This window comes from Bubalus bubalis, chromosome 13 (genome assembly GCF_019923935.1).
Source record: "Bubalus bubalis isolate 160015118507 breed Murrah chromosome 13, NDDB_SH_1, whole genome shotgun sequence".
Classification (NCBI taxonomy): Eukaryota; Metazoa; Chordata; class Mammalia; order Artiodactyla; family Bovidae; genus Bubalus; species Bubalus bubalis.
In genome coordinates, this window is record NC_059169.1 from 67,075,027 (window position 1) to 67,093,589 (window position 18,563).

At 41.2% G+C, this 18,563-nt stretch overlaps 1 long non-coding RNA gene across 1 annotated transcript; it reads left to right on the plus strand.

Moving 5' to 3' along the window:
* Positions 1-6,225: 6,225 nt before the first annotated feature.
* Positions 6,226-17,978, plus strand: LOC123328824. Its single transcript, XR_006543781.2, has 4 exons — positions 6,226-6,447; positions 9,695-9,809; positions 14,717-14,912; positions 15,003-17,978. It is a non-coding gene; the product is annotated as an uncharacterized LOC123328824 (long non-coding RNA).
* The last annotated feature ends 585 nt before the right edge of the window (positions 17,979-18,563 follow it).

Sequence of the window (18,563 nt, forward strand, 5' to 3'; positions counted from 1 at the left end):
ATGTATTATCTGTGTGAAAAGTGTTATAAACCTATTACATACAGTGCTATAAAGCTGTATTAGTTGGGTACCTAGGCTAACTTTGTTGAACCTAATAAACATATTGGACTTATGAATACGCTCTTGGAACAGAACTCATTTGTGTGTAGGGGCTTACTATTAGGACAACCAGCTGGTGTCAGAGAATGGCTTGATGGTGTGGAACACCCTCCACACCTTGCAATCAGTGATTGGAATTTCGTCTATTGATGGTGCTGTCAACCGCTGATCAGTTATTCTGTTTGGAATCATGTTCTCAAACTCTGGTTTCAACAATTCTCCACTTGTGGTGCTTTGCTTACAATTTTCTCAATCTCTTTTTTGCCTTCGTGTGGACTCTTTTTTAACTCACTTCCTAGTGTAAGTAATCCTAAATAACTGTTTTCAGCTTTCTCCCAGGTTTGCATTGCATGCTCTCAAATGGTGGCTTTATTGATTTCCAAGACTTAAACTTCAAATCTATCCCTTAATTGATTCCTCAGTTCCATGCATAATTTTCAATACTGTAATCTTTTCAATATTTGAGCTATGATGTAATAAGCACCACGTTGCTGAGTAACCCAGAGAAAATCACACCTCTGACACAGTCTCTCGTTTGTGAGATGAAAAAGTTTATCTTTCTGGTTTCACATGTATGTTGTCAGTCAAGGTTCTTGGCTGGAGAAGGAAATTTGAGCAGAGAGTAGATTGTTACAGGCTATTTGTGAGCTTTAGAATTGGTAGTAAGGCTGGGGAGACAGACTTGAGGACTGGAATAGGACGCCTCTAGGAGTTTACTTGCAGAGAAGGAAATGGCAGCCCACTCTGGTATTCTTGCCTGGAGAATCCCGTGGACAGAGGAGCCTGGTAGGCTGCTGTCCATAGGGTTGCACAGAGTTGGACACAACAGAAGTGACTTAGCATGCATGCATGCATTGGAGAAGGAAATGGCAGCCCACTCCATTATTCTTGACTGGAGAATCCCAGGGACAGAGGAGCCTGGTGGGCTGCTGTCTATGGGGTCGCATAGGGTCGGACACAACTGAAGTGACTTAGCAGCAGCAGCAGCAGGAGTTTACGAGGCTTGAATCACAGATCAATCCCACTAAAGGAAAAGCCTCCAGACACTGCAATCATGACCTCGGACACTGCGACTTCCACCGCCGTGACTGTGCCTCACGTGAGATGAACTAACTCTACCTGGTCACCATCTTGGTCTCACACACAGTATTCAGTCTCCAGTTGCCACATCCTGTTAACTGATCCTGGGTCACATTGCCCGTGCCCTGGGAGCAGGCAGAGGAAAGATCTAGCTGACCCAGGACACAAAGATTTCCACCCCAGCAGAATGGGGATTGGATGTGGGACAGCAAACCCTTCTCCCAATAAGAAATGTTTACCCTAGATTTCTCCCAACTACCTCAAACATGAAACATTGAAAGCAGGCCACTCTCTGTTACCCAGGCAACGTGTGCCTGAAACATCTACCTCACATCCTCAGGATAAGGAATCTTGCTTCACAAGACATTATTTTCATAGTTGTTTGATCTTGTTCAGTTGTTGCTGGTCAGATTGCTACATTTTAATCACGTCTTTCTTTTCTTTTCCAGCTCTGGCACATAGATTTTGTTAGGAAGTCATTAATGAAGGAATGATTTAGGGACTCAAAGCAAAACAAAGCAAATCTCAAGGCAGAGGTTTATTGATCCAGGCCAAAACAATCTTGACTTGAATTCTTGCCCTTTAATGTGGTTTTCTTGACTGTTTCTCCCCTGTGATTTTCAATGAGGTTCAATTACCAAGTAATGCTTTCTCAACTCCCGGAACATGAATGACAGACAGCAGAACCTGGTGACGCAGGGCTTACCTTCTTTTAGAAAAGGAGAGCGTATGGAGGCAATGCTTCTTCTGTTTTTTTCTTCTTTTACTGTGAAGCAGATCACACATTCTCGACACTTGAGTAATCATCATCTTTTGAAAGTATATTTCATTCAAATATTTTAACACTTTCATATGTTGATGACAGGCGTAGTAGTGTATTGTTAGCTGCTTCAGTCGTGTCTAACTCTTTTCGACCCCATGGACTGTAGCCACCCAGGCTCCTCTGTCCATGGAATTCTCCAGGCAAGAATACCGGAGTGGGTTGCCATTCCTTTCTTCCAGGGACCTTCCCAACCCAGGGATTGAACCTGGGTCTCCTGCATTGCAGGCAAATGCTTTACCATCTGAGCCACTAGAAACTATGAGCTGATGAGGGAAACATCACAATAAATTAAGCCTGACTGGTACCTATGGAAGTCTACAGATGAAGAGGAAGTTAAGCTGGGTCATTGTTCTAAGAAACATATTTTCCTTTACTTTTTTAATTTTTAAAACATTTAAAAAAAATTTAAGTGTAGTTAGTTTTGGAGAAGGAAATGGCAACCCACTCCAGTATTCTGGTGTGGAAAATCTTGTGTGGACAAAGGAGCCTGGCGGGCTACAGTTCATGGGGTTGCAAAGAATTGGACACAACTTAGTGACTGAGCATGCACATGCATAGTTTACAATAAAAAATATTTGTTGAATCAATTCCTGGTAATTTCATGCAAAGTATAGTTTTTTCAAGACAGGGAAGTTGAAGATAGTCAGTACAACCGAGATATAAGACCTGAATATTTCCAAAAAATTCCTGATTTAAAAATCACAATTACAGGCTTGGTTTTCACAATGTCATCAAATAAGGGCTGTTGATACATGTTTATGCTATATAGAGTATATGTGCTTCTCCTAAATATAATCAAATTGAGATTTTAAAAGGGACATATTTTCCTTTGCTTTTGATTGTGAGACGAGACTCAGAATGTCCCCTGCATTTATGAAACAATGAAGGAGATAACATGATGTTATTTGAACATCTATAAATATCCACAGAGGATAATAAATGCCTTCACTACCTCTAAGCCCATGTGTTATGTTGAATTTTCTGTGTCTAGCAGTTATCCCTGATGCACTTTTCATGGTTTTAAAACTTGGGATCTGATTATATTCTCCTGGGCTCTTCACTGAATTTCCTATTTGGAAAAGCAAACCACCCACCATATTTAAAATTAGAACCTGCCTCTACAACCTAGGCATTCCTAAACCGCTGACGCAGCTCTGTTTTTCTTTCTTTTCTATAGCAACTTATAGCCTTCTAAAATACTAGATGAAGCAACTTTATGTTGTTTATTGCTTATTTTCTAGCTTTTTCTGTTAAAGAGTAAGCTCTGTGAGGACAGGAGACTTTATCTGTTTGATTCATCTATGTCTTAGAGTTCCATACAGTAAATGGGCATATTCTAGGCACATAATTAACATCTGTGGAATGAATGAACAGTGTCTTCATGGCATTGAGTCTAGCTGTCATGCCTGAGGCTTGTGCATCTGATGTGTCTCCTCATTATGCCCAATTCCATATCTGTAGTCCTTCCCCCTTAAAAATCAGCTTTTCCAAAGGATTGAAAACTCACTCATAGCAAGATTTCAAAGACTCCTCACAGTTTAGAGAACTCCTATTTCCTGCAGTAATTGCATTTTAAGAAGGATCATAGTTATCAAATCAAAGAGATACAATTTTTTCTTGAGACTTTTTCTTTTTTTCAGAGCAGTTTTGAGTTCATAGCAAAAAATGAGAGGAAAGTACAGAGATTTCTCATATGCCCTCTCTGCTCACACATGGATAACTCCACTCATTGTCAGCATCCTTCACCAGAATGGTACATTTGTTATAATTAATGAAGCTTCACTGATACTTCATTATCACCTAAAGCTCACAGATTACATTAGGGTTCGTTTTTGGTGGTGTCAGTTTTATGGGTTTGGACAAATGTATAATGACATGCATCCATCATTATAGTATCATATGGAAGAGTTTCACTGTCCTAAAAATGCTCTGTGCTATATCAGACCACTCCTCACCCTCCACAACCTCCAGCAATTACTGATCTTTTTCCTGTATCTGTGGTTTTGTCTTTCCCAGTATATCAAATAATTGGAATCATACACTGTGTAGCCTTTTCAGATCAGCTTCTTTACTTAGTAATATGCATTTAAGGTTTTTCCATGTCTTTTCATGCCTTGATAGCTCATTTCTTTTTAGTGCTGAATAATATTTCATTGTCTGGATGTACCACAGTTTATTTATTCATTTACCTACTGAAGGACATCTCAATTGCTTCTGAGTTTTGGCGGCTATGAATAAAACTGCTATAAACATCCATGTGCAGCTTCTGTGTGGACATATGTTTTCAACTTCTTTGGGCAAATACCAAGGAGCACGACTGCTGGATCATATGGTAAGAGTATATTTAGTTTTCTAGGAAACCACCAATGTGGCCTCCAAAATGGCTGTACCATTTTGCATTCCCACCAATGATGTGTGAGAATCCCAGTTGCCCACATCTTCACCAGGATTTGGTGTTGTAGGAATACAATTTTAATCACAAAATTTTCACCACATCTTTTTAATGTGTGTGGCTTATGTAGTTTATCAGGGGTAACTTTGGTTTGAAGAGGAAGAAACTCAATACCTTGGATCATTACATAGAATTCCTAATTTATGCATTTTTGTGAATAGAGAGTTGTGTCCTCTTTTTCAAGATTTTACTAAAAACTATGTTCTATGTAGAAAACAAAATGAGTATAAATAACAGTCTAATCACAAGATGCTTGGTATTTTCACCCACTGTGGAAGACCTGGCTTCACCATCTTAATGTGAATTGCTTTAGTTTTCTTTGTAAAAAAGAAATCTATAAATCATCACCACCATCATCACCAGCATCAGTGTCATCACCATCACCATCATCACCGTCATCAGCATCATCACCAGGACCAGCGTCACCACCATCACCAGCATCATCACCATCACATCATCACTGTCATCAGCGTCATCACCAGGACCAGCGTCATCACCATCACCAGCATCATCACCATCACATCATCACCGTCAACAGCGTCATCACCAGGACCAGCGTCATCACCATCGCAAGCATCAGCATCATCACATCATCACCAGCATCAGTGTCATCACCAGGATCACCAGGACCAGTGTCATCTCCATCACCAGCATCGTCACCATCACCAGCATCAGCATCATCACCACCATCACCACCATCACCAGCATCATCACCATCACCAGCATCAGCATCACCACCATCTCATCAGCATGATCCTTATCAACACCATCCTCATCATCACCATCCCTCTCACCATCACCACATCCCGTGAAGTTTGATATTACAGTATTTTGAATTTCTTAACCAAATACAGTAAAACTGTACTGTTCTGAAGGTCATAACTGGAAACCACAACTCTGGAACTGAGTCAATAAATGATCTCTAGCTGTTTTGAATTACCTAATTAAAAATATCTTTTCAAGATCTCTCTTCTTTTCTTCTTGCCAACTTACACTATTCTGCTGGCTTTTGGCCTCCAGTGGAGATCCTCTGGGGCAACCTGGTTTCTTGCAGCCGTTTGGCCTTGTCTATTGAAGGGGAATTAGGAAGAATGTGACTTGGCTGGGCCCCTGATGGTGAGGAAAGCAGGGCCTCAGGGAAACATGATATGACTGCACTATTGTTTTCTAGGCTAATCTCATTATAAATTTTAAAAAGAAGTTTAGTCATTTGAGATATGTCTTCTACCTTTACACGTGATTTATTGTTTGACTGGTCATTAGTAGTTAAAAAATTTTTTTTCTCCTGATTTTGAAGTCATTTTTTGTTTTCTATCCCTGTATTTGACCTATTTTCCTTTTCTTTCTTTTCTCTCTCTCTCTCTTTTTTTTTTTTTTGGCCATTGCTTGGAGCATGCAGAATCTTAGTTCTCCAACCAGGGATTGAACCTATGTTCCCTATGGTAAAGTGCAGAGACTTAACCACTGGATGGCCCTGGAAGTCCTTTTCTTTCTTTTAAATCTCTAGAAGCTTTTAGATCATTTGTTTCATCTTTATTGGGCTGGAATTCCTAATTAATGAGTCTTTTCAAAACAAAGCTCTTTTGGCAACACATTTGAAGAGCCCTTTCAAAGCTAGAGTCCTGAATCCTTCAGTTTGAGAAATTTTTCTTGCATAATTTTTAATGAAATTTACCATAAAGTGACTGGGCAGAGATTAAAGCTTTTAGCTGAGGAATTCCCAAAATGTCAGCATGTAGCCTAAGTCTTTGTTCTGGATCATTCAGTGTCTCAAGAGATGAATCTTCATTTTTTACTCATAGGCTGGACTACTCGGACTGGCTATTGATTTTCTGTCTGAGCCCAAAGACGGACAGAGATTAGGGGTATCATCATTCAAACTGCCGACTTTAATTTTCTCTTTTGTTTTCTCTCTAGCCATACCTGCAGTCCTGGAGTCCTGATCTTACCTTATTAATGTTTTCCAGGAGGAACCCTCTGATCTCCTGTAGAGGTCGGTAATCACCTGGCTGTGGGTGGGGCAGCACACCTGAGTCTCAGTGGCTGTCTATTGACTTCAGTAAGCCCTATTTTTGGGTCTATACTTCATCTCTACCTTCACTGGTGATCCTGAGCCTTTCTGAGCTCTGCCTGCAAATTGATATATCTAAGTATTTAGCTAGAAGCTCAAAGTTTTGAAGCTTCCTCCCTTTTGCTAGGTCAGGTACCACTCCATCATGGTTCTCTGTGTTCCAAAAATTTACTAAGATCTTTCATGTGCTCTACCATTTTCTTTGACCTTGTGAAATAAAACTCAAACAATGTTTTCACTATCCTGTTAGTGGGGTTCAGAAGAGAATTCAAATTAAGAGACCATCTGCCATGCTTAACTGTAACTCCAATCAATACTTTTCAAAATGCTGCCTCTTGGAAACTCAGTCCTGCTGGCTGGAGAGAGGGGGAAGGTGGCAAGGTGATGAATCTCTGGTGATATTCAACCAGCTTAGTGCTGGTTCATCAGTTTTATACACTGAGTTCCAGGCAAGGTGTCTTTGAACAAAAAGTTCTGCGAGTAAAAGTTCTTTGGAAATTGCAAGTGTAGATAATCTTTAATGCAAATTTCTGATGTTCATATTTGGGGACTATATGATTCACTTATTCATTTGATAAACAGGTATTGTGCTTCTGTTCTATACTGGGCACCAAGATGGGCACTGATTTCCTCCTACTTGATATAAACAGATTTAATAATGCTGCTTTGTATTAATACATATTCTGTGGAACCACACATCTCACCTATTAGAATCATGACATGGATTAAAACAAATTCAGGCTCATCTGCCCATGGAATTCTCTGGACACGAATACTGGAGTGGGTAGTCATTCCCATCTCCAGGGGGTCTTCTCAACCCAGGGATTGAACCTGGGTCTCCTGCATTGCAGGCAGATTTTTTACCACCAGGGAAGCCCCAAAGCAAATTCAAGTGATTAAGAATGATTGTTATCTCATTTGAAGAGCAGAATATCAGCATATTTGATAAACCTGCTTATTCAAACCTGCTTCTTTGTCTTCTGGTTCCAAAACTGGGACCAGAACTATGTTATTACTTAAGAGTGGAAGGTAATGAGAAGAGTATGTTTTTTTCTCTTTAAAACTTTGCCTCTAATTTTTATTCATGTAAGACAAATTGGTTTAGTTTTTCCAGTTAAAATGATCAGCCTCTGGATCATTTGGAAACTGATTTTGCTTTAAGTTATGTATTATTTCGATTTTGGATGAAAAAGACAATTTTTGTTTTTCATTATTTTTTATTTTTATTGAAATATAGTTGATTTACTATGTTGTGTTAATTTCAGATATACAGCAAAGTGATTCAATTGTATATACATCCATATATATATATATATATACACACACACACACACACACACACACACATATGTATAGGGCTTCCCTGGTGGCTCGGATGATAAAAAATCTGCCTGCAGTGAAGGATATCTGGGTTTGATTCCCTGGTCGGGAAGATGCCCCAGAGAATGGAATGGCTACCCACTCCGGTATTCTTGTCTGAGTCCATGAACAGAGGAGCCTGGCAGGCTACAGTCCGTGGGGTCGCAAAGAGTTGAATGCAAACTGAGTGACTAACACTTTCACTTTTCACAATTCAACCTATGACACTTAGGATCCTGGATGACATTCCTGACACCTCACTCTCTTTCCTCTGTGCATCCAATCCATAGCTGAATCCATCATGTTCAACCTGTTCTACCTTGAATACACTTGGGGCCCAGCTATTTCTTTCCATCCTTACCCCAACATTATCATTCTTTCTCTTGGACCATGATAGTAATTTCTTCACTGATCCACTCCCACTCTAGTTTCTCCTAATCCATGTCCCCCCCTGTATTAGCCAGAGATCATCCAAAAGTGCATATTTGATTATATCTCTCCTATTCTTACAACATTCCACAGCTTCCCACTGCCTAGAGATAAACGTAGAACTCCTTCATGTGGCCTGCACTCAATTGGCTCCAGCCCTGTCTCTCCAACTTTTCTCCCAGTGCTCTGAGCTTGGGCCAAATAGGAACTTCTTTCAGTTCCTTGATTGCACCATGCTCTTGCCTCTAGGCTTTGGACATGCTGTTCCCAGTCTGAAACACCCCTCAATCCTGCTCCCCAGACACTGACTCATGCTTTAAACCTCGACTTTAATGTCGACTAGTTTCAGGAAGGCTGGATCACTGTAATAGGCTGGATGGTGGCCCTCAAACAGACATGTTCGTGCCTTCCTCCCTGGAACCTGTCACTATAATCTTGTTTGGAACAAAGGTCTTTGTAGATGGAACTAAGTTAAAGTTCATGGCTGTATTCCCAACAGGTAGCCCAGTGCCTGTGGTGCATCATAGGTGCTAATATTCAATATTAACAATGTTAACAATAATACCGTTTCTTGGGAACTTCCCTGGTGGCCCAGTGGTTAAGATTTCTCTTTCCAGTGCAGGGGGTGGGTTTCATCCCTGGTCGAGGAGCTAAGATCGCACAAATCTCTCAGCCAAAAAATTAAAACATCAAACAGAAGCAATATTGTAACAAGTTCAATAAAGACTTTAAAAATGATCCACATAAGCAAACTCTTAAAAAAAAAAAAAACCCTTTTCTTGAATAAATACATGAATGACTCCGTCCATATTTCAATCTAGGTGCTATCCAAGCACTACATACAGATTTAGAAAAAATCAGAGGTCTGGCACCTGTGAACACTCTGTAGATCTGACCTTCCAAGTATCTTAAGGAATCTGCAGTCTCCCTAGTAGACAAAATGCTCACATCTGGCAGGATACTTTAGAACCACCCCCTGCCCAAGTAACATCATTTCCTCCAAAATGAAAATAAATACACTCTGATTTGATTTTACAAATATTTTAAGGGATCTTCTTATCAAAATATTTGTTGAAATGTCATTTTTGTGTTATGCCACATTAGTTATTTAAAACTGTGTTTGAAGGAGTGACCTCATTCTTAACCTAGAAAATTCCATAGTGTAACTGGAGAAAAGAATTCCGGGTTTCTTCTTATATGCAAAAAATCAGAAATACATGAGAAGATATATATTACTAAAGACTAAAAGAAAACTAACAATGACAGGAAGGAATAATAATAAGCAAATTCACAAGTTCCATGTCTGTTTACATCCCATTCTTTGAGCTCGACGTCATGACCGGTGGTACTTCCTTGAACGTCCAACTGCTTTTCCTTTCAGAGACGGCTCCTTCGCAAATTCCTGGTGAGCAATAAATCCCATGACTCCGTCTCTTCTGCCTTTGGAGGGGCTGACGAGAGTACTTCTTATTCCTAAGCATGAAATTTGTTCAACGGTGAGCATGCATTTCAAGTTAGATCTGTCAGACTGATTTTCAGGGATTGCTGTGAATTGCATGAGAAAGAGGTGATTTTTATTATTTTCTTTTTCTTCTGAGATGGCTGGTTCTAGGGACAGCGCAATCTAAGCTTCTCATGGCCATCATAGCTAGCGTGTGGTGACCGCCTATCTGAAAAGGAAGCCAACTCACATGAAAGCAAAGGCAAGAAATGGGAAGAGAGAGACAGACTGTTGATGGAGTTTTTCAAACCTGGGACCCATGAGTGCCTGGAACTGTTTCGTTGCTGTTTTGTCACTAAGTCGTGTCTGACTCTTGCGACCCCATGGACTATAGCCCGCCAGGCTCTGATCATGGGACTTCTCAGGCAAGAATACTGGAGTGGGTTGCCATTTCCTTTATCCAGGGGATCTTCCCAACCCAGGGATTTAACCTGAGTCTCCTGTGTCTCCTGTTTTGGCAGGCTAATTCTTTACCACTGTTTCACCAGGGAAGCCCAGGACTTGGTTTACCCTTTGATTATTCCTATCTTTAGATAGTGATATAAGCTATGAAGGGGTCTGGGTGATGAGATAGGGAGAGGAGAGATGAAGAGGAATGTGACCAACATGGCTTACTTAGTTAGTGTTAGTTGCTCAGTTGTGTCTGACTCTTTGTGACCCTGTGGACTGTAGCCTGTCAGGCTGCTCCCTCCATAGGATTCTCCAGGCAAGAATGTGGGAGTGGGCTGCCATTTCCTCCTCCAGGGAATCTTCCTGACCCAGGGACTGAAGCCAGGTCTCCTGCACTGTTGGTAGATTCTTTACCACCTGAACCATGAGGGAAAGCCCACAGAGATGGCTAGATGTTCTTAAAAAATGAATTCTTCCAGGGACTTCCCTGGTGGTCCAGTGGTTAAGACTCTGCACTTTCAAGGCAGAAGGTGTAGGTTCGATCCCTGCTTGGGAAATTAAGATCCTACATGTGGGCGTGGCCAAAGAATACATACATAAAATTTTAAACAAACCAAAGAACTTCCTACTGCTTCCAGTTCTATGTTGTAGAGTTGTCTCTGGGCAGTGCCTGTCCATTAGGTACTACATTTCCTAGATAAGGACATGTGACTTGTTTTTGCAAAGGAATGAGGATGAGAATCAAGTGTGTCCCTTTATTTTCTATGAACAGACTATTAAATCTTTTTGGTATTCCATGTAAATCATCCTGCTAATGTTATAAAACGAAGCCACACAACTATACTGAGAGCTGCTTTACACAGAACATTGTGTAAATGTAATGAAGTGTGTCCATTTAGAGCCAAGGCAGTTCAGACGTGGGTGTGCCTTCTCTCCCCTCTCTTGCCCTCTTTCGTGGGTTTCAGGGCATTTTTATTTAAGATCAATAGACAAGGGAGTAGATTCCTGAAAATTAATCTTTAAAAAATGCAAAGGAATTTAAGACTGACCTAGCAAGAAAGAGGCATTTAAAAACATTTTCAGTGCTGAAATGCTTGTGCTCTTTTTGAATTAACAGAAATAATCTAATCTGGTTAATAGTGATGACAGTTAAATGACCCTCCAAACCATGTCCCTCTGACCTGAATACCAAGCACCAAAATGTTACTCTCCTGGTCTGGAAGCTCCCTCGCTCACTGCCAAAGCATTTGGTTTTGGTCACTTCTCAAGCCCTCAGTTTCATCATATAGATCATCGCTTCCTTCCATCCCTGCAGCCCCAATTCCATCATCCCCCTTGCTTCACTGGAGCTCTTGTAACCACCTGCCCATCACTCACTAAGAGACATTTCAGCCTATACTTTGTGTTGGAGCCAAAGAGTGAAATGGTCAGGCCTATGTTTAAAAACTTAATCCCATTATTTTGCCAACAAAGCCATCTCTGTTTGGCTTATGCTGTTCTGCTATTTTTATCCTTTCTTCCGAGTGTGGGCAAGTTTGAAATTGAAGCTGAAATGGGACATAGATGCTATAAATGTATCCAAGAGGCTCAATGGCTATTTGAACTTTCAGCGAAGAATTAATCAGCTAGCCACAAAAAGAGAGGAAATGTTTCCATTGTTTTAAGATGACAATAATCCTATTGTTTTGATTTGGAAACACGAGGTTTGAAGAAAGCTTCCAGAGTCTAAATAGGACTCTGAGAATGTATCCTCACACTGCCGCCGCCGGAGGCTAACTGGCTCTGTAAATGCCAGACTCCTGGGATAGTCGTAAAGCCTTATTAAACGACAAATTATGGGTCCCCTGGAGCCAGAAGAACTTTTTTCTTTTATATTATCCACGTGATCACCTATTTCAGAGGCGTCCCTGGAAGTCATGCATGCTTGAGAAATATGCTCTCTTCACTGAGTCAGTCGTTGGTAATTGGGTTATTATTGAAAGAGAGATGGGTTTGATCCCTGGGTCAGGAAGATCCCCTGGAGGAGGAAATGGCTACCCACTCCAGTATTCTTGCCTGGGAAATCCCATAGGCAGAGGAGGCTGTTAGGCTACAGTCCATGGGGTGACAGAGTTGGACACGACTTACCTTGCACACACAGTCCATGGAATGCCGTGTCTTGACACCAATATGCTTTTCCTGGGCTCTTTGGGTAAGTGACTGTCCCTTTTGATTGTTGTCCTTGTAGACATGCTCTGAGCTAGCTTGGATTAGCAGTGGGGTGAGAGAGGAGTGGTACATGGGATTTGTTTGGGGAACAACAGATTGAAGAAGCAGAAATTCCCTGGCAGTCCAGTGGTTAGGACTCTGCGCTTTCACTGCTGGGGGCCCAGGTTCTATCCCTGATCAGGAAACTAAGATCCTGCAAGTCAAATGGCTCCAGGGGGTGGGGGGGTAGGGGAGGAGAAAAGGCAGACATGCCCTGAAGAAGGACATGGGAAAGAGAGAGAAAGGAAAAATGCAGGAGAGGAGTAGGGAGGGGAGATTAGTCCAAAGGCCACCCAGCTCGGGTGATGGTGCCATACTGGAGGAATAGCTATTAATATATTGCCTGTAAGGAGCTGGAAGGCGGCCCACATGAAAACTATGGCTAAATACATTTGGAGCATCCATGCTTTCATTATTATAGACAATAAATATGTATTGAGTTGCCCACTATATGCCAAAGTTCAGATGGGAAGCCACATCTTATAGAAGAAGGCCATTATTTTACCTCGGTATTTTGCAAGCGTTTCGTGATAATTTTCATGATTTCTGACACTAATGTGCACATTTTGCAGATGAGGAAGTATGAACCACTGAGAGGTTAAGTGATTGCCTAAGGTCACAAAACAAACGACCGGCTGCCTAGTGATTAGGAGACAGAGACTTTAAATTTCAAATGTATTGCCTCTGGCTAGATAACAACTAAAGGTTTAATTGATCTAACATGATTTTTTTACAAAATAATTTTCTTCTGAGAGACGTAAGATTGGCTTTATCAGCAAGTATAAAGCTTCTAGTGCTGGCCCTTTTCTGGGACTATTCCCTTAGGGAGTGGAGCCCCAAACATTGAATGCTAATTACTCATTTGATCATTTTTAAAAAGTTATTATCAGATGATGTCCTTGATACACAAAAAGCTTTTTGCCTCTTTAGTATGCTTTTGCAAATCGGGGCAAGAGCAGTGATGCTGTAACATCCAGGATTCTTTCATAAACATCAGCCATTTGTGTCTGACATCTTATCTCCAAGACTCTACACTTTAACACTTTTAAGTGATCATAAAGTGGACTCCAGAGAGTCCATGTCAGAGAATGGAGCTACAAGAATCCCAACTAATATGAGAAAGAAGAGAACATAAATCAGGGAATTCCTTAAGAGGAACCAAATAATTCGAACTCAAAGTATAGGAACTGTTGTTCAGTTGCTAAGTCGTGTCTGATGCTTTGCATTCCCATGGACTGCAGCACACCAGACTTACCTGTCCTTCAGTATCTCCTGGAGTTTGCTCAAATTTATGTCCATTGAGTTGGAAATGGCTTCAGTCCAATTATACTGCAGAAAGAGCTAGCCAACAGATATGAGAGAAGTGAGAAGAGATTGAGTGAAAGGGTGAAGGTTTGCAAATTGTCAGAGATGCATCAATTCCGGCCTGGTGTTTGGTCATTGGATAAAGAACGTGAATCCTCTCCACCCTGCAGAGCATTATCCTGCCTGTTTTAAACTTCAAGGGTAAAGACCATCTTGTCCTGTTCGATAAATGGCGATAGAAGCTGGTTTGACACTTCCCTTGATTTATGCACCCTTCCAGAGGGACAGAACCTGACATCCTGTTTGTTGTCACAAACAGCTATAAATTGTAAAGCAGGTGACAGCCAAACTCTTCTATTTAAAGGACATCCTCCTTTAAAAAAACCAAACAAACAAATAGATTTTTCTGCCTATTGTCCTGGTTGTACAATATTTGAAAACAACTGTTTGAACCATGAGGGTTTTCCCCAGCAAATGGGCCAGACCTCAAGCCAAATGCCACATTGTCCTCCTTGACCAGAACGTACTAAAGAGCAGAGAGTTTGTGCCGTTAGAAACTGTTCCAAGTCAAACAGGAGTTTGAAAATTGCCTTCGCATGAGCTCAGAGTAGCCAATTCCTTATTGGCAATAAGAAATAGAGAATTTTTATTCAATAGTCAAGGGCCAAGTATGGCTTCTAGGGTCTAGAACCGTGGAAGTGTTAAGCTTCGATTCCTCTCTACTTTTTTTCTGAGACAGATGTCCATTGCTTTTAAGAGTTATTTTTTTTTAAGTCTAGGACCCAAATGTTATTGCCGACCTGCTTGATTTTGCATTTTTGGGTTCTTTTTAGCCAGTGCTGATATACTGTATATTAGTTGACAAAGGGACCACAATGGGAGAGTTGGCCCAGTCTTTATGTCTACTTATATCTGATTTTTTTTAGATAAATATGACCCATGTAAAAATTTCCCATGCAGATGCGAAGAAGAGGTATAAGTAATGCAGAGAAGAGGTGTAAGTAATGCAAAGAATGCTGACTGAAAAGGTGAAATTGCCTGTGGAATCCCATTGGAAGTTCACTTTCAACAAGATATCATAAATGCATATTGTGTCTTATTGAGTCGAGCACATTCCATCTTGCATGAACATATCTTTGAAAGTCTATCCTGTCAGGTAGGCCTTGCGCCCTTATGAAGAATCTGCATAATGGATAGTGTTGGCTCAGTCATGGTTGAGAATTACTGATTTTTTTCCTTGTTGCAGTGACCTCAGTCATGTCTGCTGGGATGAGAATCAGCAGGTTCTATTGGGGCAGAATAATCCTGGATGCATCAGAAGGGATCAGAGAGATAACATTGGAGGAGCTGGGTTTTCTGCTTGAGAAAGTGCTGTGGAAATGTACCTGTCTGCTCATGACCATGTCTTTTGTCAATAAGAGGTAATCTGTTAAATGTCTGCTTTTTCACATGAGCCAATCTTCTGGAATTCAAGGAAGAAGTAGATGGAAAAGTACTCGTCTTGTAGTTTAAGACTAAATAACTCAGACATTTGAAAGTGATCATTTATTTTCATATTTTTCCTTGAACAATTCTGAACTCTTTAAATAATAATTCCTTCCTATATTTTCCTTCTCATTTTCATTTTTAGTCTGCTTCCACCAACTCCCTTGCTACTGTATAATCCTGTAACATTCATTCTTCTTATCTCAGGAAATGTGTGGTCTAGGCAAAGACGGTGAGATGGAGCTCAAAGCTGGAGAAGGGAAGGAAAGCTGGTGCTTTCTAATGAGTGTCAGTCAAACCATGTCCATCTGTGGCCAGATAGTGGAGGACGGCATGTGGGGCTTGGAAAGAAAACATCTCTATATTTTTTGTAAGTTTGTTTTGGCCTTCCCTGGTGGCTCAGTCAGTAAAGAATCTGCCTGCAAAGCAGGAGACCCAGGTTTGATCCCTGGTTTGAGATGACCCCTGGAGAAGGGACTGGTTGCCTATTCCAGTATTTTTGTCTGGAGAATGCTGTGGACAAAGGAGCCTGGTGGGCTACAGTCCAAGAGGTCACAAAGAGTTGGACACAACTGAATAAGCACACACAGCCCACACGTGTTTTCTCAATATAGACTCTTGAAAAGCTAACTTTGAGTGTATTGGAACTAGGAGAAATGTGATTTGCCCACACTCTGTTGAGAATAGTTACAGGGTAGACTGTCAGATGAGGGGTAGGTAGCATCAAGACAGCCAGCCCTGAAAAGGAGGGGAGTCAGGAGAACCAGTGGGGAGGGGGCAGGTGGCAGCGATGGGAGAAAGGAAGCAGAAAGCCAGGATGGACTACAACAGACACAGGTGGACATGCCACCTCCCTTCCTGAGTCTTTGAATGCAGGCTCTTTCCAATGGTGGGTACCTCTTCTCCCTCCCCAACTTCCCGGGGTTGCAAAGAGTCAGACATGACTTAGCAACTAAACCACTACCACCTCCACTCTACTGTCTGCTAATATTTAAGAAAGAGACCCCCAAAAGCTGAAATGCGGCCTTCTGTGCCGTCCCATCTTTGGGACATACAGGAAGGTGATCTCGGAACCCCTGATGCCAGTCTCTGTGCACATTTTCTCTTGGGATGGTCAGATTTCAAGTGAAGAAGATTTTGTCCTGTACAGGGTACGAGCCTGGCTGCCAATATCCTATAAACTGAGTGCTTATACAGAATCTCTGGTCTTAATATTCAATGGCCAAGTGGATTTTGACCTGACCATCTATTTTCAATAGGCATCCCCATCTCCCACTGTCTGTTCTCCCTTATCCCAGAGATCATTCATCCTGTCCTGAGAACAAATCTCTGGGTTTCCACCAAGGTGTGAAAATACCGAGGCCAAGCTGTGCTAAGTGAGAACAGTGCGGGCAATTTGACAGTCTGAGTGTTTCTCATACAGACTTTCAAATAACCACTCTTGTTTTCAGCTCTGCTGTCATTCCCAATGTATAATTACCTATAGTGCTGCCAATTTCTAATTATTAGAGGGGTTCCACAGTGCAAATCATGTTCAGCTTTTACCACTGGTGAGTTTAGTATTCATTTTAATTCCTGCAGTGTCACTTATCTTTCATCCCTTTGCTTTCTAGCTTTCACAATTCTCTTGCCGTTTCTTTCTCTCTTGCTCTTTGACCTTGTTGATGCGTGCCTTAATTTTTTTCTTTTACTTTCATTTTAGTGAGGTTGCAGGAGAGTGAGCAGTTATTCAACCTACTATGTATAACCACAAGTCCTCTTGTGATCTCTAAAAGTAGTTTTCTCAGGAGCAAAAGCACAAGAGCAGGGTTGTCATGTACAGTTGCTCAGTTTCTATAGTGCACAACTCTAAGGGAGACTATTCCTGTCATATGTTTTGACAAATGTCTAGCAAATCACACTAAAGTGTCTTGTTCTGTAAAAATAAGTATAACATAGCAATTGTTTAATAGATAGAAATAATGGGATTTAGTCTAATAATTAATAATGAATTTATTCTAATAAATAATCGGGAAGGGATTACTTTTTCTAAATTCATGCAAAAGAGACATGTGCTAATGACTGTTCTGAGCAAGGGATTTGAGCTGAGACTTCTGAATTTAAAGATGTTTCTGAGTCTTCTGGTTTACGTTGGCCCAGACTGCCTTCCAAAAATGGGCTGAGCAGAGTCTGAGAGTGCCAAGCAAACAGGGAGTTTCAACAGGTGGCCTCGCAGTAGTCTGATCAGGATTTTTAAAACGTCTTCTGTGAGGGAAATAACCGAAATTTTCTAGCCAACATGGTGAAATAAAATCTTCCTAATTGGTAATAGTTGTAGACAAATTTGTATTTAAAAATAAAATCAGCAGCAGATTTCTGGTTGAAAGTCAGTTGGCTTAGAGATCCTGACAGGACCTCTCCTAACTTCCTACTCAAATAACTATAAAGACAGCAAAAAGAGTGAACATTTGTGCAAAACCCAAACTCACAGCCAACCTATTGCCAGAATCCTGGAAGAACGTTTCCCAATAATGAGGTCTCTGGGGTGGACCTAGACATCAAAATCAATGCCCTAGGTGTGCATTGCCAGCTGAAATGGAACTCAACGGACTGCGTCAAAGAGGGAGGGAGAACTATGGGGCCTGGCTCAGAGATCCAGGGTGCATATAAAAGCCCAAGTTCAGTTCAGTTCAGTGGCTCAGTCGTGTCTGACTCTTTGTGACCCCACGGACTGCCGTACTCCAAGCCTCCCTGTCCATCAACAACTCCTGGAGCTTGCTCAAACTCCTGTCCATTGAGTCAGTGATGCCATCCAACCATCTCATCCTCTGTCATCCCCTTCTCCTCCTGCCCTCAATCTTTCCCAGCATCAGGGAGTCAGTTTCAAATGAGTCAGTTCTTCACATCAGGTGGCCAAAGTATTGGAGTTTCAGCTTCAGCATCAGTCCTTCCAGTGAATATTCAGGACTGATCTCCTTTAGGATGGACTGGTTGTATCTCCTTACAGTCCAAGGGACTCTCAAGAGTCTTCAACAACACAGTTCAAAAGCATCAATTCTTCGGTGCTCAGCTTTCTTTATAGTCCAACTCTCACCTCCATACATGATCACTGGAAAAACCAAAGCTTTGACTAGACAGACCTTTGTTGGCAAAGTAATGTCTCTGCTTTTTAATATGCTGTCTAGGTTGGTCATAACTTTTTATCCAAGGAGTAAGCATCTTTTAATTTCATGGCTGCAGTCACCATTTGCTATGATTTTGGAGCCCCCCCAAAATAAAGTCTGTCACTGTTTCCATTGTTTCCCCATCTATTTACTATGAAGCCCAAATAGTGATGCATATA